At 36.3% G+C, this 27,204-nt stretch overlaps 1 protein-coding gene across 8 annotated transcripts in view; it reads left to right on the top strand.

Annotated features, from left to right (window-relative positions):
* GRIK1 (glutamate ionotropic receptor kainate type subunit 1) overlaps positions 1 to 27,204 on the top strand; it is a 399,708-nt gene that overhangs the window by 192,020 nt on the left and 180,484 nt on the right. The gene's annotated exons all lie outside the window — the stretch shown is intronic.

Below are 27,204 nucleotides of genomic sequence, written 5' to 3'. Positions count from 1 at the left end.
CGCTGTAAATGAGGCCATTGTACCACCTCCATGATTAAATATTCACAAACATCACCCAGAGCCTTCAAAAGGACTCTGTTCCCTTCCCATAGCAAAGGCCTGGAAAGTGATGAGTCTATTTGCTGGTGATGGGCAAAAGCAAGAAAATATATGAGGATTCAAGAATTTGTCAAGTGATACAACAGCAATCAATTTGCTACCAGTCTACCTGTAGAAACATGTAAAATCCCTAATGAGATTTTGCACTAAAAAAAAGTAACTGTTGGATAAGTTAAAATATGACAGCTTAATAAAAATAGTCATGTTCCAACAGATCATTCAACCAGCAAGCTTTGAAAACTTCTGGTATAAAATTAATATATCAAAATGGCTTCTGTATCCTTCAAGAAATGCGTCTTTTAGGAGGACTGCAGCCTGCCCAAATTTTAAAAATCTATTTTTTTCATCAATATGACTTTAAAATGATCCCAAGGAGAGATATTGGAAAGGCTTTTTCCCCTATAGCAATTTTTTAAAAACTTTCTCTCTTGGGTGAAATGATACTTAACAGTAGCTGCATCCACAGTCTTTCAGTTCTGCCCCACACCATCACCCACTTTAACTCACAATCTGCACCATTTTAAAATGTTTCTTTGCTGTTTAACAGGAACAAAAACGGGATCAATACTCCAATAAAACATAAATTAACCTGTCAAGGACTGAACATCATTAAGAAATACGATCAACGTAATAAAAGTCTGGTCTGTAGTCTCAAATCACGGCCAGAGATAGCCATTTAATACCTTGGGGACTCATTTTCCTAAATTGTGAAAAGCACTTCTTGAAAAGGACAAGAGGTTTCTTACGGACAAGAAAGGCCACAAAAAGAGTAGTTTAGAGAAGCATTAAGCATCCCTTCAAGGAGGCCTTGCCAAAGCAGCTGGGGGTCGTGGGGGATCAGGATTGACCAGGAGTTGGCTTCTAGAGCTTCAGCTTCCGTAATAAACTTTCTTAAAACTGATCTGCCTGAGAATGCAGCACAGTCAAGGTGTCCCCTTGGTGAACTGAACTTCTCTTCCTTAAGCAAAGAAATGTCACCCTCTGGCCTACCCACAGTCTAGTCTTTCTGCAGTGCTTTAGGGTGTAATAACTGCCATCACCGGTAACCATGGTCCTTAGAGTCGGCAACAAATTCCTTCCCAGGTTGGGTGCTTTCAAATATTCTGCTACCAAAAATTAGAGGACCTACTTGAATTAGCTAATACATAGCACTCTTTAATAATGGCTCACTACTTGATCTTGGCATGTAACAATGGGGTGTTCAAAGGATTGAACGATGTTGCTGTTAACAAAAGTCTCTCTATTTCTACCCCCTGTTTATCTGAACAAGATGTCTGAGCTACCTTATAGGGTGGTCATGAAGATCAGATTAATTAAGATAGAATATGAAGGGCAGCAGGAACAGTGGTGGGTATATAACAAGTACTGCATGAGAGGCTGCTATTATTACTCTTGTATTAACTAAATATATTACGTATGTATAATTATAAATAAATTATGATTATATAAATTATAAAATATATTAGCTATAATGAACTATATTTACTAAAATTAATACTTTATAAATATGGTATATTGTATACATGTGTGTATATATGTATATGTTTATCGCAGAAAATACAGAAAGATTATGCGTAAACATTTCCAAATCACAAATATAAGTTATTTTAGAGTAAAATTCTATGGAACAAGTTGAGGAGAAAGTTAAAAGTGCTAATGTAAAACTGTTAAAACCAACTCATGATTTTACATGAATGATGGTGGGAAGCAAATCACATCTGTGCTTATATTCTATTGGATGCTATAAATGGAGTGAAATAATTATTATTAAATGCCAATATTTTGAGTGTGCTGACGAGTATACTTTTGCAAGTATTTCAATGCATTATAAACATATTTTTTAATCCCCTACCTCTATATTGTCCCTCCCCCTTCCCTCTCCCCACTGGGAACCACTAGTTTGTTCTCTATTTATGTGTCTGCTTTTTTTTTAGTTTTGATCACTAGTTTGTTTTACTTCTTACATTCCAGATATGTGATACCATACAGTATTTGTCTTTCTCTATTTGACTTATTTCTCCATCAGACTTACCATAATGCCTTCCAAGTCCACCCATGTTGTTGCAAATGGCAAAATTTCATTCCCTTTTAAAGCTGAGTAGTATGCCATTGTGTATATATATATATACCACATCTTCTTTATCCACTCATCTATTGATGGATACTCAGGTTGCTTCCATATCTTGGCAACTGTAAATTATGCTGCTATAAAGATTGGGGTGCATTCATCTTTTTGAATAGTGTTTTTGGTTTTTTTGATATACACCCAGGAGTTGAATTGCTGGGTCAGGTGATAGTTCTATTTTTAGTTTTTTGAGAAACCTCCATACTGTTTTCCACAGTGGCTGCACCAATTTACATTTCCAGTAGCAGTGTAAGAGAGTTCCCTTTACTCTACATCCTCACCAACACTTGTTATTTGTGTTCTTTTTGGTGATAGCCATTCCAGCAGGTGTGAGGTGAGATCTCATTGTGGTCTTGATTTGCATTTCCCTGATGATTAGCAATGTTGAGCTACTGTAATCAAAACAGTATAGTATGGGCACAAAACAGATACATTGATCAATGGAAGGGAACAGAGTAGAGACCCCAAAAAATACCCCACACACTTTTGGTTAATTAATCTATGACAAAGGAAGCAAGAATATACAATGGAGAAAACACAGTCTCTTCAATAAGTGGTGCTGGGAAAACTGGACAGCTACATATAAAAGAATGAACTTAGAACATTCTCTAACATCAAATACAAAAATAAACTCAAAACTGATTAAAGATTTAAGTGTAAGACCATAAAACTCCTAAAGGGAAACAGGCAGAATATTCTTTGATATAAATCACAGCAATATTCTTTTGGATCTGCCTCCTAAGCAAAGGAAACAAAAGCAAAAATAAACAAATAGGACCTAATTAAACTTAAAAGCTTTTGCACATCAAAGGAAACCATCAACAAAACAAAAAAACAACCTACTGAATGGGAGAAGATATTTGCAAATGATATGACTGATAAGGGGTTCATATCCAACATATATAAACAGTTCGTACACGTCAACATCAACAAAACAAACAACCTGATTTAAAAATGGGCATAAATTCATCTTGTAGGTTGGTACTGAGGATTAAATACCAATGTTTGCATGAACACTTAAAGCACACTAAGTGTGCAGTTCTGGTTAATATTAGTATTGTTATTACAACTATTAACATTAGTCTCAGATCATTTCCTAATCTGCAAAGTGGATGGTACAATACCAACGACACAGGTTGTTATCATTAGGAAAAGGAAGCATGTGGGTGAAGCATTTGCTACTATACCATGTATGTAGCAATCAATCATTGGAAAGTATATGTTATTGCCTATTAAAAGTAATTGGATTTAAAAAAATTAAAAAAAAATGGGCAGAAGAATTGAACAAATATTTTTCCAAAGAGGAAATGCAGATGGCCAACATGCACATTATGAACATTTAAAAATATTCTTCAAAATTACTTTTTTGGGGGAGGGAGGTTGTATTAGTTAGGATTCTCCAGGGAAATAAAACTAATAGAATATATAGAGAGAGGAAAAGATTCGTTATAAGGAATTGGCTCACATAATTGCAGAGGCCGAGAAGTCCCACAGTCTGTCATTTACAAGCTGGAGACTCAGGAAAGCCTGAGTCCAAGTGCAAAGGCCTAAGAATCACCTGAGCCCATGGTATAGGTTCCAATTCAGGCCTGAAGGCCTGAGAACCAGGAGCACCCAGGACAGGAGAAGACCAATGTCTGAGCTTAAGAAATCAGGCAAGAATTTTCAAAGGTGAATTTCTCCATCCTCCCCTCTTTGCTCTATGCAGGGCCTCAATGTGTTGGGTGATGCTCCCTCACATTAAGGACGGAAATCTACTTTTCTGAATGCACAGATGCAAATGCTAATCTCATCTGGAAACACCCTCACATACTTGCTCAGAAAAAATGTTTAATCTGAGCACTCCATGGCCCAGTCCTATTGACTTATAAAGTTAACCATAACGGGGTAAACAGATACATTTGAAGGCCTCTGGCTTATACTATTTCAAATGAACGCATGATCTTCCACCACCCTTCCCCATCTCCACAGCACTGCCAGAGCAACTGCTAAAAACACAGCTCCGCCTTCACTTACCTCTCCTAAAATTTCTTGAATTCTCTCTGCCTTAAGAAAAATCCAAATTCTTCCGCCCTGTCTACAGTACCCTCATATACTGCCCCCACATCCCTTTCCTGCCTCCTCTTCTGCAATTTCTCCATGCTCTGTCTGCACAGAACACTGGCCAAGGGAATTATTCTCAATATACCCTCTTCTCTTACTATGATACCTTTGGCATCAGGATTTCTCTCCCTAGAATGCCTTCATTCTCATTCTCTTCCCACTCAGGTCCCCATTCAAAATGTCACCTTGCCAGAGGGGTCTACCTGGACCATCCTACCTAAAACAGCACCCTTGTCTCTGTCACCCTTGATCCTTCATCCTACTTTATTTGTAAGCACAGCATTTTACACGGCCTGTCATTATATTAAATGTCTTTTTTAATGTCTTTTTTTCTTCTACTAGACTATAGTTTCCATGAAAGCAGCAACTTGGTCTTACTTATTTTAACCCTTGTATATCATTGCCTCCAAGCAGTGCTGGCACTTTGTAGACACCCAATAAATGTTTTAAATGGATGTATACATGAAGCAGAAATTGTCATATTCGATTCTGTAACCCCAGCACAGCTTATTTTTACAACACGTGTACTGACTTGAATACAGTACAAAAGTCTGTGTTACGGTTTACAAGAGCATTGTCTAGTCTCTTTATCAGAAGCTATTTTCTCAATATCTAAATGGCTTTGTTTCTAAAAGAACCAACATAATAAGTATGAATTTTACTAGACAACCAACTTCCCTTTACTTATTTTTTTTTTTTTTGGCACACAGGCTTTGTTGCTCCGTGGCATGTGGGATCTTCCTGGAGCTGGGATTGAACCCATGACCTCTGCACTGGCAGACAGATTTTTAACCACTGTGCCACCTAGGAAGCCCTCAACTTCCCTTTAAATCCTTTGACCTTATGGTAATTTAAGACAGACACATACATTAAAAAATAATCTATACATTCCTGTTCTACCAAATATAGCTTTTCTGCAGAAACCACTTGGAGACATAAAATCAAAAGAAAAAGCCAGTGCAATTTGTTTCAAATTTAGCATTCATTATTTCCATACAACTTATTTTTAGAAATATCTTAATCACAAAGTATCATTTTTTGCTTTTTAGCAATTCCAGTTTCATTTCTGTGGGTGGTTTAGTAATGCAAGAGACTTGCAAAAGAAATTAACCATCTCCAAGTGGTTGTAGGAAGATTTGACTGCTGTTGTCTTAGGATGATGGAGTATCCATGTTTATTTATTCTGAGTGTAAATTTGAAAGCTCCTCAAATGTGGAAAGGTGATACTGTGGTACCTGTTATAATTAGTAAAGATGACTTTATAAAATAAACGTGCAAACACACACACACACACACACACACACACACCCCAGGTGAGGGATTAGGAACACAAGCAAGACATCCCTGGTAAAATTACCAATGCAAGAACCTCTCAGAAATCAATCCATCCAGGCCTCTGTTTCTGCCCAACACAACCAACATCTGCTTAGTTCTGTCCTCTTTTCTGATTTGTCCTTTGCACCTGGCTTCGCAGGCTGCCTCTATGACTGCTCTCAGCCATTTCTAAATAAGCCACTTAGGCAGTTTGGGTGGGATTGGCTTCTCATGATCAAATAAACAGTGTTTTTCAAGAAGCAGAAGTGTTTACAGCAAAATCAATATAGTATGAATAAAGTTATCCTAGTAGGAGATAAACAAGCAGAGATGCTCACCTTCAGAGTCATGTTATAGAGCTTGAAATACTTCCCAGACCTGTGTTTCAGAGGATTGCCTCTGACAGAAATATTCTTTCAGAACACCTATTTTATTCATTGCATGAAAGCTAAAGTTTTATTTCCAGGGTTGGGGTAGAAAACTTTCCCGTGACCGCCATCTGTGGCACCTGCCATTAAATCGTAAACACCGATTTGTATTAAAAGCTTGTGTTGCTCAGAAGGGCTCCTAAAGTCTTCTTTCATGTAATAGCCTAGGATTTTAAGTGAGTATATGAGAGGGATATCTAAAAAAACGACCAAAGAATTCTTTATTTCCAAGGTTCGGGTATGGCTTTGGGACAAGGAAACGCTAGCCAATGAGCTGAAAAACAGTTTTCTCTTTCACTTCTCCTTCTGGAATGTGCCCCTTTTATTTTGTCATTCTTGGCTTGGCTCCCCACTTCCCAAGCCTCCTCTGTCGTTTCATTCTGCCTATTTCCTTTCCAATATTTTGGCTGAATGTTCAGCTTTGTTAGCAGAAATGCAAAGTGAGCGCTTTGAAGCATTACCCAATAAAATCCAATTTTAAACAGAGCTACAACTTCCCCCATCCTCTGGGAAATGAGCCTTCAGTTTCTTTGTGCTGCAAGGCAGAAAAGTCAGAGCTGGAATTATCACCCAGGCCATATAGTCTTGCCAAGACTGTCAGATAAGCCACCTGGGCAAGGTCTGGCAGGCCACGCTTAAAAGCGGACTTCTGGGAAAGATGAACTGCTTCTTTTAAAAAAAAAATTCCATATTGGAGCATAGTTGATTAACAATGTTGTGTTAGTTTTAGGTGTACAGCAAAGTGATTCATTTATACATATAGAGGTATCTATTCTTTTTCAAGTTCTTTTCCCATTTAGATTATTACAGAATATGGAGCAGAGTTCCCTGTGCTATACAGTAGGTCCTTGCTGGTTATCTGTTTTAAATATAGCAGTGTGTGCATGTCAATCCCAAACTCCCAAGATGTACTGCTTTTTGAAAGTGGTAAGCATCAATGACTTTTATATAGTTTTGAATAAAGCGTAAATGAAGAGTACCAATGAAGGTATGAACACCTGTATTCTTTGAAAGAATGCACATTTCTTGAAGTGAATGATAATAAATATTTTCAAGCAATGGAAGCATCACTAAAGTCTTAAGAACACATAATCGTTCATAAAAATGCCCATTTAATAAACATTTAAAGTAATATATGATACATATCACTGTCTAATGATACCAGTTTGCACATACTATCTGATTTTTATAACTTTTTCTCATGAGATAAATTTACTATACCCACTTCATAGACAAAGAAACCAAGATCTTAAAGGAAATATTCACAGTGAGCAATTTAAACTTTGGGTAAAACTATCTCTTGATATTGTAGCCATGTTGCTATTATAAAATGAATCAAGAATGGGATAACTTTTCTCTTGTTCTCTTTTTATCCTTCTCTTTGATCTTTTGGCTATAAATAAAGTAACATCATATTTATAAAAATGAGGCAACAGTAAATTTCTGAATAGGCTATTTACAAATATTCTGTGAGTTTTAATTGCTTTCTAGCACCTTAGACTTAATTTCATTTCTGGGCCATAGTAAGGAAAAATATTTGGCTTGATCTTTTACATATTTAAGTTAACCTTCCTGAAATATTGTAAACAATTATGTAAACCTTTATTTAATTCCTTTCCCACATCATCTTTTCTTTGGAACTAGCAGTGTATCAATCTCCTTACAGATGTTTCCAATTTTTAATTATCTGCAGACAATAAAAGTGTCCTTCAATAAAAGTGCCATATTCTGGTTGCTTTGTCATACTCATACATCCTCTTTTCTCCCAGAGAGGTGGCTAGTAAATGCAAGTTGTCTTAAGTCATTAGAAGATTTGGGTACAATGAGAAAACACTTTAGTTATGAAATAATTTTTTTAACGTATTGAAGATAAGAGAGTACAATTTGTCAATGGGATGAAATCAGGGCCCCTATGAGCCCACATGGTACCTCTCTGAGGGGACATAGCCTTACATAACTTGTGGAACTTGGCCCCTTTCTGTCCCCTCGACCCATTGAACAGCTTATCCTGAGAGAAATGGTAGTGGACTTCACTCAAAATGAACAAATTTCAATGTAAACAACAATAAGGACTCATATATGCTTTCAACAAATACTTATCAGTGTTTACTATGTGACAGTTTTCTAGGCTCCAGGATGTAATAATGAATAAGGCAAAGTCTCTTCTTTCATGAAATGCATGTTTTCTTGGGGAGATGGAAAATAAATGAATGCATACGTAATACAGTCGGTTCTAATACATGCTGTGTAGGTAACAGGAGAAAACAGACATTCTAGGGACTGGGGAAACGCTATCTGTTGTCAGTTGGTTGTAACACTGGGTTAGAGACAGGGCAATTTAGGGAGTGTGCAGGGTGCAGTCTTTACATGTCAAGCCAAGGAAGCAAGGTGTGAGGGTCCTAAGCTAGGAGCTCTGTGTATGTGGGAGGAACTGCAAGGAGGCTGATGATGTGGCAGCCAATGGCAGAGTCACTAGAAAACAAGAAAAAAGTCCTCAATGAAGCTCAAAGAGGCAGTCGTGGCTGAAAGTTGGGCTAAATTCTATGTGAGAGTGGAAGCCGTTGGAGAACTTTGAAAAGAGGAACGCTATGATTTCCCATGATCATTGAAAGGATTACTCTGGTTGCAGTGTGAGAAATGGACTGGTGGGCAGGAGGGCAGCGGGGAAGACAAAGTGGAGCCCATGCAGTGATGCAGGGAGAAACATCAGTAGCTCGGAGGGGAGTGGCTGCGGTGGCATTGCTTGGAGATGGAGTATATTGCTTTCTGTCTTCAATGAAGCCTCTTCAGATTAGGCCAATGATATGATGGAGCTGGTTTGTACTGGCTCACAAGAGCCAATTGTTCAATTTTCAGGAATGTTACAAGCCTATTGTTAAACACAACTACTTAGAAAAATTATGTTGTATAAATTTTTAATTAAACATATTACGCTTAAAACAAAGGTAATAAATACTAAAATGTACCACATCCTAATTATTTTATTGCTTTACGGTTACCTATGTCTTCGGAGTTTTTAAAATATCTATTGTATTCATATGGGAAAAGTACCATATAATAGTGAACATCTCTTCCCAACTCTGTGTTGAGTGATATCATACCTGTAGATTAAAATTAGCCATGGTCATAAAAAAAATGTGGTATTTACCTACAATGGAATATTATTGCCTTGAAAAAGAAGGAAATTCTGCCATTTGTGACAACATGAGTGAAACTGGAAGTGAAATGAGTGAAATAAGCCAGTCACAGAAGGACAAATACTACATGATACTATTTATGAGGAAGCTAAAATAGTCAAACTCATAGAAGCAGGGCTGGGGGGAGGAAGAAACAGGGACGTATTAGTCAAAGGGTACAAAGTTTCAGTTATACAAGATGAATAAATTCTAGAGGTCTGCACAACATAGAGCTGTAGTTAGCAATACTGTACTGTATACTTAAACATTTGCAATGAGGGTAGATCTTATGTTACTTGTTCTTATTATAAAATACAAAAATTATCACAAAATTACAAAATAATATTAATAAAAAATAAAGAGGATGGGGGAAAACTTTGAAGGTGATGGATGTGTTTATGACATAGGTTGTGGTGATGATTGCATGGCCATACACTTATCTCCAAACTCGTCAGGTTGTATATATTAATATGTACAGCATTTTGAATTGCAATCATTCCTTAATAAAGTGCTTTTAAAAATTGGCCATGGAATTCCCTGGCAGTCCAGTGGTTAGGACTCCATTCTTCCACTGTAAGGGGCCCAGGTTTGATCCCTGGTCAGGGAACTCAGATCCTGCAAACCACGGCATGGAAAAAAAAAAAAAAAATTGGCCATGATGGAAGAAGCACTTACCCCATGTATATCTATATACATAAATACTTAATATCATAGGTTGATGTATTGTTTTGTTGATTGTCTGGACTTAAAAATAAAAGTGATGGAGAAATGTTAATGTAGACTTAAAATGTGCCACGTCAAATGCTGAAGCTGAAAGAAATTTCCATTTAATGAACTTCATTTGTGCAAGTGTGAGAAACAGTTTGACAATAAATCACATATTTAATTACAACACTTTTGGGGGAGAAAATAATGCATTGGGACACAACTCTTTTGTAAAATTGTGGTTAAATTTCAATTCTTGGTTGGCTACAAATATAAGTTTAGCAAAAATCAGCAAAAAAAAATCCATTGACCATATGGAATTTACAATAAATAGTGTTGTGTATTTCATTGTTAGTTGTAAACTTTTGTGAAATTTTATACCTGTAACATTTATAATAAACTTATGTACATATATACATATATATTTTTTTGAGAACTGATTGTACCAACAGACCTCTGGATAAGGCTCCCCTATATTGGCATTTAGAGTTTGAAAACCAGGCACAGGAACTATATATAATAAATCAAAATTCAGAAACATCTTACAATATAGGCAGATGTTCACTTAGTGGTAAGTAGCAAGCTTCCAAGGAACAGCACTGAGAAAGCATCCTCCTCAGCCAAATGTAACCCCTGTGGGAGTGGAACGTGAGCTTCACTCATCTCTTCCACATAAATTCAGTTCAACACCACTTGTTTCTTAAATGGAAACTCTTCTCAATCGAACCATGGAACATAGTCGTATGATACCATCGCCCATGGCTATTTTTTACACATGCCTTGTTTGCCAAGAAAATCAGCCACAGATATTGCCTATTAAATTATTATTATTTTGAGCTTCTGTGACCTGCAGTCACACAGAACTAGAATGTGTTTAAAGGACTATATTAACCCCATGGGAAATCAGGTCACATTTAAAAAAATATTTTATTTAATTATTTGTTATTTCTAGCTGCATTGGGGCACACAGGATCTTTGTTGCCCTGCTCGGGCTCTTCACTGCGGCTGTGGGCTTCTCTCTAGCCGTGGCGTGCGGGCTCAAGAGCATGAGGGCTCTGTAGCTTGGGGGCAGGCTTAGTTGCCCCGCAGCATGTGGGATCTTAGTTGCCCCGCCAGGAGCTGAACCCGCGTCCTCTGCATTGCAGGCTGGATTCTTTACCACTGGACTATCAGGAAGTCCCTCACATTCTGTTTTGATACAATACTGAGTGATGCACATGTACTGGCTCACCTTTCCACTTGTCCTATTCTGTACTAGAATATCCTCAAAGAATTTTCCAATGGATAGAAGCAATTATCTCCCAGTTCTCTGAGAGCTTTTTCTTATTTAAATATATTCCTTGTATTCATGGTATAACATCAATGGTATATCCCTCTAATTATGTTTTACATATTTGACCTTTAACAAATTAACGCTTCTGTTTCTTAATACAAAACTCAATAGTTATTCCACTGGCAAAGTCAAAGATGGATTATTAATTGAAATTCACTTAAATTGCCCTCTTAAGACACATCACTTGAAGTGAAGAAACAATTAATGATTCATGACTGTGAACTGCAAATCATGGGTGCCAACTTCAGTGGTCAGACAAAAAGTAGTGACAGTAACAGAAAGTAGATAATCTGTGCTGTATCCATTTGACACTGAAAACAGTGTTGTTTTCAGCCCCTAATTTTGGGAGTGCTATATGGAGTTGTAACTTTCTCCCAATCTTCTCCAACTCCCACAACCTGACTCTTCACATCTTGGGGAGGAACTTTCCTAGGATGCCAGGTTTTTAGTGTTTGAACTAGGACAGTCTCTGATAAACTGGTATGGTTGATTACCTTACTCTCAGTAGAGATCCAAAAGGCAGTTGAAGTTCAGATCACAAAGGAGAGAAGGGGAGGTTAGGATATAGTTAATGGCTGTAAAGTCATGACACTAAATGAGATCACCCAAGATTTGTGAACAGGAAAAAAAGAATGGTAAAACAAACAGACAAAGATGCACACCACATAAGACAACCAAGGTAATGGAGAAGGCTGAGAAAAAGAAGCTAATAAAATAAACTAGAAGAAGTTAGAGAGATAAAAAGACAGCCAGCGAACAGGTATGTAAAACATTAGCTAAGTTCTCTTACAAATGGCAACTCAAAATTGTATCTGTGAGCAGATGAAATTCCTCTTTGGTGTAATCAGCTATTTGAAATCTTAGATACAGTTTCTAAAAAATGTTTGCTTTGAAAGTCTCATTTACATTGAAAAACATTCTTTAGAATATTAACACAAACACTTTTGTTCGAAAAATTTATATATCCTTCCTGAGATATTTTTGGGTGGTGCTGAGATTATGTTCCCTCTACTTGCCCTGTTCTACATGTTATTTTAAAACATCTATTTCTTTGAAAGGAACTCTGCATTACATGATATAAGTTTCTTCAGAATGGTGGTGGGAAAATACAATAATTATCATAAGTGGTTCATTTGGCCTGTAGAAAGTAGAAAAATAAATTTAAACATATATTATGTTCTTTGTAAAATTGAACATCTCCTTCATAGATAGACTGGCTAACTAGGGATTTGGGCAATGCTTGCAAATTTGCTGGGTGTACTACCATAACTCTTATGAATTCTGCTTTCTTAGAAAAGAAGATCATACTTCAAGTAATGTAATAAAGCCATTAGGGAAACATAATGATTACCACACATGCTTGGTATAATTACTTTAAAGCCATGAATCTTGGTATTTACCTTTTTCTCTCATTCCAAGCGGTGAGCAAAGACTAAAAATGGGTCGTTAAAACATCTTAATTTTTTTTTCCATAGACATCCACAAGCATTTAAAAGCAGCCGAAAAACTACTCTCCAGAATTCTTAGTCACTCAGACATTTTTAAGCTTGTAGTGAAAACTCAATCTTAAATTTACAGAATGACCCCTTATACGTAGGTAACACTTCCAGAGACATCATCTCTCTTGACTACAGTCATTAACATGAAAAATACCTCCAAGTGGTGAAAACTGAAGAAGCACAGGTACTTCATTTCATAGATGAGATTCTCAGGCCTTCGCTGTCTTATTATTACTTAACTACAGTTCTCACGTAGCCTACATACCTTACATATTTATTGGATTGATTTTCTATTGCTGTGTTTACAGTTTCTGTTTCTATTGCCCTGTTAATCTATTGCCCTAGAATGTAAGCTCAATCTTGTGTGTTCCTCATTGATTATCCCAAGAGGTGCATGTAGGTGTTCCGTGATTATTGTTGCATAAATGATACTGGATATAACAGACAAACAAATAGTACAGCATGACTGGTGGCCTTGGCTGTGTCCCTCCTACAAGAAAGTCTTGAGCAGAGAGCTTTGGGAGGGCAGGCAAGGGCAGGCATCCCACTATCTGAATACTAGGCTTCCAAAAGGAGCCACTGCTACCAAGGTCCTTTCAAGTGTCTTCCTTGCGTCCAGAAGCTCTTTGCAAGATGTCCTCAGGAAGTTGTTTTCAGAGCCTATGATCTTCCCTCTAGCCTTTATTCACACTAGCCCAGTGAGTCAGCCAGGGCTCCAAGCACTGGCATCCCCTTCCACCTTCCTTCTTCTCACTTCTCTGTTTCCTCCAAATGGAATGAAATGAGAAATTCCCAGCCTTCATCACTCACCAGACTCCCTTCTTTCCTCAGCATTCAAAAAACCATCTAGACTTGGGGGTGGGGGCGGGCAGAGAATCTTGAAAGGGCGTAAAGCTCAGGGCTACAAAGAATGGTATTTTCAACACATGATGAGTCAAAGAAAGTTTTGGGGGGAGGGGAGGGGTTAGGATCACCTGGGTCCCCAATCACAATCAATCACCTCATTTGTTTGGAAAAAGGTACTCTGAGTTTCAACTAATTAAAATGCAGATGACAATTTGGAAAGCAAGATATTCAACACATTTGTAAGTTGGGTTCCACTTACATGGCCTTGTCTCTTCTTTCACATCGTTCTAATTACTTCTTCCCTGTCCATGCTTCTTAAAATTGCAAACCACCTCTTATCTCAATACTCCCTATTCTCCTCTTCTGCTTCCTTAACACCATCTGAGATACTTTATGTCAGATGCATATTTTATGCATTTATTCTGTTCATTGTTTATCTCCCCTATTCCATTAGAATAGTAGCTTCATAAAGCTAAAGACTTTGTTTTGTTACCCTAGGACCTAGAATTGTGCCTGATACATGATGAATATTCAGTAGTTACTTGTTGACTGAAGGAGTGAATAACCTAATTGACACTTTGCATTCTCCATTTATGAGCTATTATAATGCATCTCTTCATCCACAGAGTGATGTAATGATTTACAGCATTGAAGTATGACTGACAGGGCTAACTCTCACTTTTTCCACTCTCACAGCACTTGCTCATGTATCTTTTCTAGCAGTCCACATCTTCTGGCCCTTCCCTCATTTCCAAGTTTATAAGCCAGTATACTCATACTCTTTTCCTTATTCAACCTAGATCCCACTCTCTTTCATGTCAAATTTCTACTCCCCAGTTCATTAAATCCTGCTAATTTTAGCCTTCTAGCACACTTGTCCTGCAGTTTCTCAAACCTACATCCTTGAACTTATCCTATATCCCTGTGTAGACAATCACCATGGGAGAAAATATGACTGTATGGATGCTATTACAATGTTACAGCTTTGAACTTCAGCTGGGACCTCAATGCTGTTTGGGTGGGTTTGTCACTGATATGTTCTCTTTCCTGTCCTCTACTCCTCTACATGGGTAACTACAGACATTTACACTTCAAGCCTCCCGACTCTCCATGACACCCTTCACTTTTCATTAAGGAAAGACCTCATCTCGTATTTCGAAGAGGAAGTGGAAATTATCCAGTGTGAATTTCCTTACCTTTCACCTACCTTCACTTACCAATTTCTCTCCCCACATTCCCTGCTCCTAGGCCTTCTTTGCATTCCCACATCAGGTGGTCTGGTCCTCAGATACTGACCAAATGACCCATATTGGGATTGAATCCCAAGAGACTAGAGCAAAGATAGTAGTTTCTACTTCAGACAGCATAGAATAGAGAGGATTCTAAAGTCATTGTCAACATATACTACCATTACATTGTCTTACAATTAGAGAAAATTCTAATATCTTCTGTGTCTGAAACTTCATCTTCAAAAAACCAATGTGATAGACAATAACCTTAAAAATTGTTATCATAATTTAGCAAATTACACTATCTAAAAATGTTTTTATCTTTTGCTGAACTTCTAAAAATTGATTTCAAAATAATAATTAGAGCAGTGGATAGATTCAGGTAATATGTAAACATATATAATGTCAGAAAACTGTAAATAACCTAATACTCACCCATAATGATTAGATGTACTATAATAAATTTATATAATAAAGTTTTTACACAACTATCAAATGGTATATTAGAAGATTTCTAATTCCATGAAAATGAAAACAGTGTAATGTCTTTTGAAAAATAAATTATATAAAACTATATATAGACTTTAACAATTTTTTGAAAGTATACATCCAAGAGATACACTCCAGATTATTAAACAAGTTTATCTCTCGGTGCTGGAGTTATAGGGTATTTTAATTTTATTCTTTATTCTTTTAAAAATAATAATGGTAAGTAGTATAGTTTAAAAGCATATTTTGAAGCATGCATAGCTTGCCTTTTAATTTTAGAAAAAATATATATACACATATATATGTGATTAGGTATAAAGAGTACTGTGACTTGTTAATGTCATGTAAATTGTATATCATCTACCTAACTACGAGAAAAATCAGAGTGCTTTAAAGAAATCCTAAAAATGGATCAAGAAAACTGACAAAAAGTTAAATATTCTGGCATTGAGACCCTGCTTATTTTCATAAAACACAATTCTTAAATGTTCACTTTCCTCTGTTCACATAAAGACTAATAAATCTCATTCAGCCCCACTGCACTGGTTTCATGATCCAAGCAGGTATTTTCCCTTCCTCGTGACAGGAGGGGGTTTTTCAAGCAGACCAAGCACAGATTTTTCCTCCTAATTTCCCCATCTTGACATGAGTGAATAATAACCATCCTTCCACCTAGAACTAGATTTCATTCTAAAGAGTATTAAAACCTCTTTTGAAAATGTATTAGTGCTCCAGTTTGAAGCTACCTTAGGGAAAGTGTTATAATGTAAAGTCTGAAAAATCAGAACTCCACCCTTGCTTTGCATGCGGGAATCAGACGAGACAATCATTTATTGTGGAGAAAAAAGCTATGCTCTATTGGGCTGTTACGAAAGCTGTAATTTTATTTTGAAGTTCTCAAGTTTTGTTCTCCTGGTTTACGGTTTTTATGCTAAAATTATGGCTTTGTAATGGGTTGTGAGGCATACTTTATGCACTATCATAATTATAAGCTATTACAGTTCATTCTTTGTATCAGGATAGTTTTATGGACATTTAAATGAAGTTTCTGACAGTGAAGCTAAAGCTCCAATAGTACTACATTATGGCTACACCTGGTGGTATGTGGTCTCTCCGTCTGTCTATTATAAACCATTGTGGGGGGAGGAAGGTGGGATTTAAAACCTCAGCTGCTTGCCTCACCCTGTGCTCTAGCGGGATGTGTAGATTTATCAATCCATTTGTATTTAAATAACTTAAATGCTTTTTGCCTCACCGAGCCACAAAACCATCAAAGAGAAAAATGGCCCTGGTGGTTTCAAGTTCTTTTTTGCCAAGGAAGACACTTGAAGGTTTGAAAACGTAAACCACAGTGAGTCACTCATCCTTTTCCTTTGACGTGGAAAAGCAGCATTGACCTGTTGTTGCTTACTCTCCGATGTTTACATCTTAGAAATGATCTATTAGCATGTGCCAGGGCCTTTTTTCACAGTATTTATGATATTTAATATGCTTTTGGTTCTTATTTGAAGACGATTGAAAATAGTCACCTTATTCTCAATCTCCTGCAGCTGAAGCATTTGATGACAACACATTTTCCAGCTGGGGTGTTGACTCGATAGACTCTTGAATAAGGAGTAATTAATAATTTTTTCTGTTGAAGTATAGTTGATTTACAATGTTGTGTTAGTTTCAGGTGTACAGCAAAGTGATTCAGTAATACATACATATATTCTTTTTTCAGATTCTTTCCATTATAAGTTATTAAAAGATATTGAATACAGTTCCCTGTGCCATCCTGTAGGTCCTTGCTGTTTATTTTATATAGAATAGTGGGTATATGTTAAACATCCCATGAGGTAATAGAGTTTTATTATAGGTGACCGAGTGACCAAGGTTTCAGTAGCTTTATAAGGAGATTCCACTGAAGTCAGTGAAGAATTATGTAACAATACAAAAATGGAATTAAATACCGAATGCCAAATTTCCACTTTAAATGACCTTCAATAAAAAATGAAGAAAATGCAATTGAGAAAAAAAATGCACTGAGAAGACATTATATGCTCCCACAAAGCAAGAATGTGAGAAGAAGCATTTACTTAGGGCTCCTGTAGCCCCTTAATTCTGGCCTTATTATGCATAGGAATTACAGCCCATATGGTCTTCTATCAAATTGTTCCACACCACTGGGAAAGTATTTATTTCATCAATGTGAGTGAAGTATTTTTAAATCATTATTGAGAAAATGTGGCCTTCTAAAAAAATATAATGTATTCTTTGAAAAGAAGTCAGCAGCATCGTAAAAACATCTTACCCATGTTTGGTTGTAGAATCCATTTGGCTTCTGTCTAAAGTACTCCCAGTTCTTGCATATTTTAACACTTCCATAAAAGCTGTAAATGGGGGGGTGGGGCACAGTCTGTTTTCACTCAATGCTGTAGAATTCACTAATGAAGATGAGAACGAGGAATTCCAAATATACAAAAAGCCCTCAGTGAATGAAGAAATGAGTCCTGCCAGATTGATAATTGCCCAACAAGACTCAAATCTCAGACACCTGACCTAACTCTTTCCTACAACACAGGAAGCACCAGTAGGCTTTTCTTTTATTAAGGAGGGTATTATTGCATTATAATTATCCACATCATAAAAATGAGTCAGTTGCAAAATTTTGGACGTTAAAACAACGATTTTGACTGATTTTGTGCTAGAGGAATTATCTGGTTAATTGCTTGGCCATAAGTATTGATTTGGTAGTTGAGGTTATAGTCACATTAAAGCTATCTTCTGCTGTATATATAGCCCAAGTGAATCTTAAGAACATTATCTATGTACATCTTTGAAAAAGGACACAGCACTTCAAAGCAATTAGGCATAATATTTCTGGGCAGTTATTCTTGTTGATTTCATTTGTTTGTGTGTGGAAAGTGAAGGATGAGACCTCTGGATCAAACTGTTATTCTAACGTTTAATTTACACACTAGTGAAACTACAAAGCTAATGCTGAGAAAGGAAGGGCAGTTTCTTTGCTTAGAGTTGCTTATGTAAGCGTAGAAAGCACAGACAGAGTAAAAACAAATTATAGTTGAACAAAAGAAAAGAGTAAAAATATCAGGAATACAATCATTCCATTATCCAGCCCTAGAAATATTTATAAAGACTGGTCCATTGTTCTATATGCATTCATTGCGAATATGCTTATAGAATTATCTAATACTAGGCAACTTGCATTCTAAAATAGTGTTTTCCAACTTCTTTGATAAGAATCAACTGGGGAGCTTAAAACAAATAAACAAAAAGCATATTTCTGGGTGGCTCACTTGAAGATTCTGGGAATCTGTTTTGTGTTTTAATAAGCTCTTTCTCCTCCATGCCCCATGATTCTTTTCATCTGGGAAATTTAAGAAAAATTATTCCAAAACTACTGATAAGAAAAGTGAAGGCCAATATTTACCAAATCTGTAAAACGAAATGAAAAATAAAATAATATTTTTCTTAAAAATAAATGGTTGTAATCAGTTTAAGGGTTAAGATTCTACACAAGACACCTGTAGAATGAGAATAAATTTTCATTAGCTAATGTTTCAACTTATTTGTTAAAGATTAGCATTCTCAAATTTCAAAATTAGTTAAGTGAATGAATTAGCTGTATTTTTTCATTTAAAGGAAAATATATCCAAATTATGCATTTACAAGTAAAAATTTTAAAAATGTTTTATTACCAAATCATTGATGTTACTTGAAGAAAATTCAAGATTAGGATATAAAAGATAAATTAAAAATCATCTATAATCTAATTTCCTAAAATTAACTGCTACTAACACTTGATTGAATATATTTCTAGACATTTTTTAGTCATAGAATCAATATAATTAGGCGGTTTCTCAACATATCTTAATTCAAGCTTTCTTTTTTTCTCTCATGTGGTGGAGGGTAGAAAATGGTATGGCTTCAACTGGCAGAACAGGTTGGTGGGAAATAGCAACCTAGTACTATTTTTGTTATCTAACTCTCCTTCATATCATTTTCTTACAGTGTACGTAAGAACATGTATTTTTCATTCTTTAAATCTTTGTTTCAACTACCAGCTAATCTTAGTTTATCTTTATAATGGCTAAAAAGGAATATAAGAGGATGGGTCTTACTTTTTAAATTTCACTTGCTGATAATACACTCCAACCAGGCTGCTGTTTGGAATGAAGAAGCCACAAAGTTGCCACTGGTCATCTCTGTCATGTTCCATGTCTAATTCTAATGAGAGCAGTCATTATCAGTGAGGACCACAGAGAGAGCAGCACATCCCAGAATATGTCATTGTGCAAGGGATAAGCACACCCAAGTTCTTCTAAGGTCGGAGATTTAATTTAATTAAATCTAACTATCGGCGAGCCTTTTGAGAAAACCAAATTGCTCAGAAAATAAGTATTTTCACCTCTTCTATAAAGAAAGAGAACTATCTTTACTAATGTGATCATGGAAAGCCTCCTTTTTTAAAACTTCATCGAGGAATAATTGACAAATGTAATTGTATGTATTTAAAGTGCGCAACACGATGATTTGATCTACATATATATTGAGAATGATTACCTGGATCAAGATGATTAGCACATCCATCATCTCACATAGTTAACTTCGTGTGTGTGTATGTGGTGAGAATGCTTAAGATCTATTCTCAGCAACTTTCAAGTACGCAGTACTGTATTAATCAGTCACCATTCTGTACATTAAATCTTCAGAACTTCTTCTTATAGTGGAAAATGTATAATCTTTGAACTTTATCAACCCATTTTTCTTCCCCCAACCCCTGACAAGCACTATTCTATGTTTCAATCATTCTATAATTTCTATGAAATCAGCTTTTTTTTTTTTTAGATTCCATGTATAAGTGATGCCATACAGTATTTGTCTTTCTCTGTCTGGCTTATATCACTTAGCATAATGACCTCCAGATTCATCCAGGTTGTCACAAATGGCAGGATTTCCTTCTTTTTTTAAGGCTGAATAATAGTTTATTGTATAAATATATACCACCATTTCTTTACCTATTCATCTGTCAAAAGACATTTAGGTTGTTTCTATATCTTGGCCATAGTGAATTATGCTGCAATGAATACAGCTGTGCAAATATTTCTTTGAGATGCTGATTTCAATTCCCTCTGATGTATACCCAGAAGCGGGATTGCTGGATCATGTGGCAGCTTCTTCCACCTTCCCACTCACACCATGCAGCCCTGTGTTCGTCTGCGGTATTCCTTGCAACCGAGCTGGAGAGTTAGGCAGAATGCATGGGCATTTGGAAGGACAATTCAAAGATAAATGGAAGATATGCCAAATGGCTGCTTAAACACTTGACAATTTCACTCGTCCTGAGTAAGGAGGCTTTCTTTCTTAGTCCAGTCAGAATTCTTACAAGCTGTTGAGCCTGGAATACCCTGCTTCTAAAGCAGCTTTTTTTGCTTATTTGCTTGTTTGTGTATTTTTCACTCAGGAAACATAAGTGACTTTTTTTCTAGCCCTTCATCTTTCTTTTTTTAATAGTATTTTCTGCTGCTCTCTTTGACTCTTTTTCTACTATGAATGAATTTCTTTTTAATCGCTTGCATCTCTTGCGCATTGTCAACAGAGCTTTCTAAAGTCTTCTGAGTGGAAGAAATACTTAGAGGTCCCCCCCCCGCCCCCGCCCACAGCTTTGAATACTGTATGTGCAACCTGCTGTGAACATTTTAAGAAAAGATGGCAAGTCTCTCTGCCCTTTTCATCAAAAATGTTCCCCAAAGCCTTAAATTTTATCAAGTGTTCTATCTTGTAAATGTCTATAAACTTACATAAATGTCTACAAAGTGATATGCAATTAATGAAAATGATGAAATCTTTGTAATATCATTGGAATGTGAATTCTAACAACAGTTCTGGGGTGCTCATGTTTACATTGGGAAGCAGTGATTTCTCATGGAGGTGATTCTGAGACACATAAGAATGTTCCAGCAGGGAGATAGATAGGGTAACTGTCTGAAGATTCATCTTGCAGGTAGGTACCAAATTCTCATCCTTCAGGGGCATCCCTGACATTCCATGAGCCCACCGGCTGTCCCAGGGGCTACTTGGGAGTTTCAGTCCATTCTAGCAGAATGAGTTTCACACACCATTGCTGTTTACATGTCCATGGTTGCTCTATCAACCTAAAATGAACAAGCCAAGTTCGATTTCTGATAGGAAGGATCTGTACCCCAGAAACATGTCAGTTAGCAGAGGCACTAAGAGAGAGGAGGATTTTTCTGAATCGGAGATAGGCTGATACATCATAACTGACACCAGTTTATAAGCAAGGAAATGTATCCATAGAATCCAAATGGTTCAAAGTAAAAGAAGCTGTATTTTATACAGAAAAGTAAAATAATTATCTGAGAAATATGTATACACTGTTTTAAAAAACACAAACTGTATTTGTATTTAACAACAGCAATTATGATCAGCGTAGCTTGGAGATTGGGTAACCATAGTAAGAGTACTGTTATCTAGATAGATAACTTTCTACTTCTTTTAAAATGTAGAAACATGATCAGAAGAAATCTAATTAGAAATCAGAGTGTCCAAATTTCAATGCATTCTTGAGTAGCTCAGGTTTCTTTTCTACTTAGGAGTTTTTAAATGAAAGAGAAGAAAATTCAGGGATGAATTTCTGAGGTAATTAGCTTTTAACCTGTATTTCTGAAATTGGCTATGGTCTGTGTAATGCATTATGTAAGTAAATCAAGATAAATAACCTTTTATCTTTAATAAAAGGAAGAGGAACAGATTGCTTAGAAGTCTTGAAATGTGAGTTACGTCAATTGGTCCTTTGGGAAATCTCTCTCTTAGTTCAAACTGATTCCCTTGGGAAACAGTGAATTTCATTGCTTAATAAGCATAATGAGATTTTTAAATAGTACAGAAGCTGTTGTCAAAGGGTGTAGGGACATGCTGCAGAGCTTTGAAAACTAAAATTTCTGACAGGGTATGAAGACCATTCTGGCTGGAGAAAAAAAAGAAAAATCCCTTGAACTCAGGTTCTTATCTTTCTTCTTTGAGACTTAAACATTTAAAAACATATATTTTAAATTTTTCTGAAAGAATGAAGTTCTAATTTTACAAAAATTATACTCTGACAAAGAAACATAGAAACTGATGGAGACAAAGGTACAAACTCTGCTCTCCAAAGCTGAAAATTATGCTTTTATTGATGAGAAATCCCAGAAGTTTCAGGATCTTGCCCTATCAATTGACTTTTTTTTTTTTAATTTTTTTAATTTTTTTTTTTGGGGGGGTACACCAGGTTCAATCATCTGTTTCCATACACACATCCCCGTACTCCCTCCCTTCCCCAACCCCCCCCTCGAGTCCCCCCCACCCTCCCTGCCCCAGTCTCAATTGACTTTTAAAATAGACTCGAGGAACGATTCTTCAAGTCTTGAGTGAATGAAGCTGAAAGACTATAAAATACACTATCGTTAGGAAAAAAGAAATTCCATCTGGATAAAGTAAGCGCTTTTATATACCTTCCTACTATAAATACTGGCCAGAAGGCATGAATTTTGTACCCACTTTTATATTTCCAAAGTAAAACCTACTTTGACCTGAATAGAAGTTGGAGCAAAGTGCAAAGGCAAAAGAGATTTTGCTGTGAGTTTTGTACATTATAAGTTTTTACAGAAACAGGTTTCACAATTTCTCTTTCTCAACTGTTCCCTGCAGAAATTTAAAAAGAGGCCTTTGAGTGACAAGAACTGAGATAAAGAATACTGTAGACTCAGGGTACAGGAATGCCCAGTAACAGAGACATTTCTGATCATGCACTGAGACTATATCCATATTCTCAAACAGACAGCTCACCCACTTTAGGTCTACATGGTCAGTAATCAGCACATAATTTGCCATTGTCAAGTGCTATTGATAACTGCCACTTTCAAAGCTCTGTCCAATGCATAATAAAGGTACATTTTTAGCAAGGTACAAGGTCCATGACATGACTTTGAGGCACTTTTAAGTCAGAAACCTGGCAATAAAGCAGAGACCCTGAGTCTCTCCTCATCACTGTGCTAACAATCCTGCCCCTTGCTGCCACCCTCTGAATGGTGACTTACACTAACAGAAATTCTGGTTCTTACCTTCAATAAATTCTCAGGATACACTTCCTGGGAAACTATGCTTTTGTGTATGATTCAGGCATTTGTGTTTTAGACACACATGGGCACTTGCTTGTAAGCTTTTAGCTACTTCATTTAATTCTGCCCTTTTTGGGGTCAATAGATGAGTAATAAATGAAAGCAAAGCTTTTATAACCATATCAGCCCTATTCCAAGCAAACTCTCATATTTACCAGCTATGTGGCAATGGGAAAACTGTTTATCACCTCTAAGCCTTAGTTTGCTATTCTAGAAAATAGGAATGGTAGCGCCTATCTCACAAGATAATTAACTGGAAGGATTACAATAAATAATAATATATATAAAGCACTTACCGCAGTAGCTGCCACTTGGAGAGCCCTCAATTTATATAAAAAAAATATTTTTAGTACCTGAGCTACTCTCCAGTAGAAAGGAGGTACCTTGGGAAGTATTGCTAACTTTTCTACTTCACCCACCAAAGTAGACACACTACACACCAGCTGGTTGAATCTACAACCACCGTCAACACATTGGTGAGACAGCTACTCTATATGTGACTGTGGCCCATAGCTCTCTCAGCATAGACCTGGGCAGAGTCAGGGTTAGGAGGAGGCCAGTGAGCTGAGGCTTTGGGTACAGAGTAGGATTCTGACTTGATTGGCAATTCAGATATTTTGTTCCTCATAGATTTTTTTGCATTAATTTTAGATTTATCAAATATTGAATTAAAATAATACTTATCTTGATTCCCGACTTTCTTGGTGTCCCCTTACATTGCATATTCTAAACGAATGCCTCACCTGCCTCACCCTAGTTCCAACCCTGGCTCTGGCGTCTTACTCTCCCTTCACCCTAGTACATGCGTTGCTTTTCCCCTGGAGCTAGCTTTCATCAGTTGATTACGAGGGCTCGCAGAATCACTGCTGACTCCTCAGACCCACCACCAGCCGTCATTAGCAAATCCTCCTGTACTATGAAATTGAGTGCAATTTTAGCTCAACTTATGGTGTCCAGTATGAACCAGTGTCTCCACTCCACTTGAATACTCTCGAGTTACATGGCAATGAGAAGGGACTCCTACCCAGCGCCATTGGACATTTGTGAGAGATATAAGGTCATCAGTGTTCCTCAATCCCCAAGAACTCTTAAGAATTCGTCCAGTTGCAGGTTATAATTCACTGTCCCTTGACCTATGAAAAGCTGGACTCTGAGTTCTAATGAAAATAATAAAATGTCTAACTAAATTCCATCCTCAGAGAAGATTAGGCATTGGAAGAAAACTGGCACAATGTTTACAGAATGCTTCCAATCATTCAGTATTATCATAACTCTGAACGTTGTCATTTTGTGTTATCAGCCCAGTTTGATAAGTTAAAAAGTTGAAGGACAGAGAGATTTATTTATAAAGAATCCCAGTGAAAAAATAGAATCAAAGCTATAAAAAGCATTTATCGCTAGAGTTAACTTTCACATCCGAGATGTTTTAGTCCTTTTCCTAGCCCTTGCAATTACATTGCCTGAGGTGCTCTCAATTTTCCAATGTAGGAAGAATAAAATGTATCACAATGCTTTTGTGTGCCGCGTTACATTTCCCAGGCCTGTCCACAGATATCCACCTAACTTTGGCAAAGTCAAAGAGGTTTATATTGGTCAGGTTCTAGAGTGACCTACTGTCCTGGACTTAGCGCAGAAAATCCTACAACCCAGGAAAACCAGGATGTTAGTCATCCTGGTTGCTCACCACATTGCATACGCACATTGATTTTTTTTTTTTTCCTCATTATTCTTCTTGGTTAATTCACATTTTTAATGATTCACAGAAAATACTTTTGTTTAATTTCAGCATTTGATATTCAGCAATGAATCAATCATTACTCTTAGCTAATATTTTGAATCTATGATAAGAGATCGAACTTTGAAATACCAAAGGTAACCTTGGGAAGAAGTGTGTAAATAGTAAATTGTAACTGTCTTGTCTGAAAACAACCACAAAAAGTTAAAGATGTTCTAAATATATATTGTGAAATTATAACTATATAACAACCTGCTTAAAATATAGGTTAGATCATGTTAACATTCCAGGCAAATCTCTGGACTTCTTCCCACTGCCTCTCTTCCCAGTTAAAACTCATATTCCATCATTCATCCATTTCACAAACATTCACCAACCACCTTTGTTCCGTACAATGCACTGTACAGTTGCCTATAGCTCAAAAAGGGGAATTAAAATTAGTGCAATATAGAGTGAGAGGTGTCATAGCTGAAGTCTGTACAGCTGGAGACAAAAAGGCAGAGGAAAGCTTTAACTTATTTCCGGGAACATTTGTTCCAAATTGGCCAATATTTTCCAAATTTTAAAGTATTTTCTAATCTTTTGGCTATGTTTTCTGTGCATCTCAAAATTCTACACATCCTTCATAGCCAAACCAAAAGGTGTAGGAAACATATCTTAACCCCCAATCAAGATTTAATATTCACTAGTCTAAAATTCCACAATAAGAATTTTTTTAATGTAGCATGTTCATTAATGTATTCATGACTGGTTATGTATTGTAAAAAAAAAGATGGTTACCTCACACCATACACAAAATAAATTCTAAATGTTACATTAGAGCACTAAATATTTAAAAATCAATAGAAAAAATAATATGCAATATTTCTCTGATCTTACAATAGAGAGATTTTTTTAAGCATTACAGCAATAAAACAAACATCATGAAGATAAAATATAAATTAGAATTCTGCTCGCATTTAACAAAAACCCATATGAAATTAGTTTAAGTTGTAAAGGGGAATTTATTATATGTATATTGAGATGCATAAACAAGGATGTGGCTGGACCCCAGAAATAACTAGAAGCAGAGACCTAAACCCCATTAAGATATTTTTTAATCTCTGCTCTCCTCTGTATAACTCCTTCATTCTAATCACTGCACATGGTCCCTCCATTTCTCTATCAATATGGTGAAAGGCAGTCGGTGTGCTGACAGCAGCTGAAATCTTAGTTTTGTGGGCTGGGTACCTGAAGAGAAATGGACTTGCTTTCTCTTGGTCCTCATATAAAAGTCCAGCAAAAGAGACTAGCACATGTTGATACACTCAGCTGTCACTGTAGCATGACACGGCATTTCCTGACTCACCACAAGACTGGTATGGAAGCATGAGTGGGAAACAGTTTCCAAAAAGAAAAGGAGTAAATATCTTCACTATAAAAAGATAGATAAAATGACATAAAACCATAAAACATTTATGACCAGAAAAAAAGTTAAATAAAATTAAAAGGCATAGCAAAATAGGAAAAGTATCTGAAACAGTTATGGGAAGATAATTTCCTTCCATAATGCGTAAATGTATAAGATAAATATGGATACCCTGCTCAAAATGGATAAGAACCAGGAATTAAGAATGGGAGAAAGAACAGTTACAATGAAATACAACAGGACATTGTGGGGAATTGTTCAGCTTCATTAATAGTCAATGAAATGTGAATTTAAATAACCATCAATTGCAAAGTTTTTGCCTAGGACATTGATTTTTTTAAACTTACAATGCTTAGAAATTCAGATAAATGTGCACTTTCTTATACTCATAGTAGGCATGTGAATTGATGCAATCTTTCTTGAGGGCAATTAGGTAATATGAATCAAGATCTTTTAAAATGAACATAATTGAGGAAGCATATGGGCAAATTTTTTTACAAGGATAATTTATTGAAACATTTTTAATAGTAAGAAT

Source organism: Hippopotamus amphibius, chromosome 10 (genome assembly GCF_030028045.1).
Source record: "Hippopotamus amphibius kiboko isolate mHipAmp2 chromosome 10, mHipAmp2.hap2, whole genome shotgun sequence".
NCBI classification, from domain to species: Eukaryota; Metazoa; Chordata; class Mammalia; order Artiodactyla; family Hippopotamidae; genus Hippopotamus; species Hippopotamus amphibius.
The sequence above is the reverse complement of the archived record's forward strand: the minus strand, read 5'-3'. Positions and strand labels throughout refer to the sequence as shown.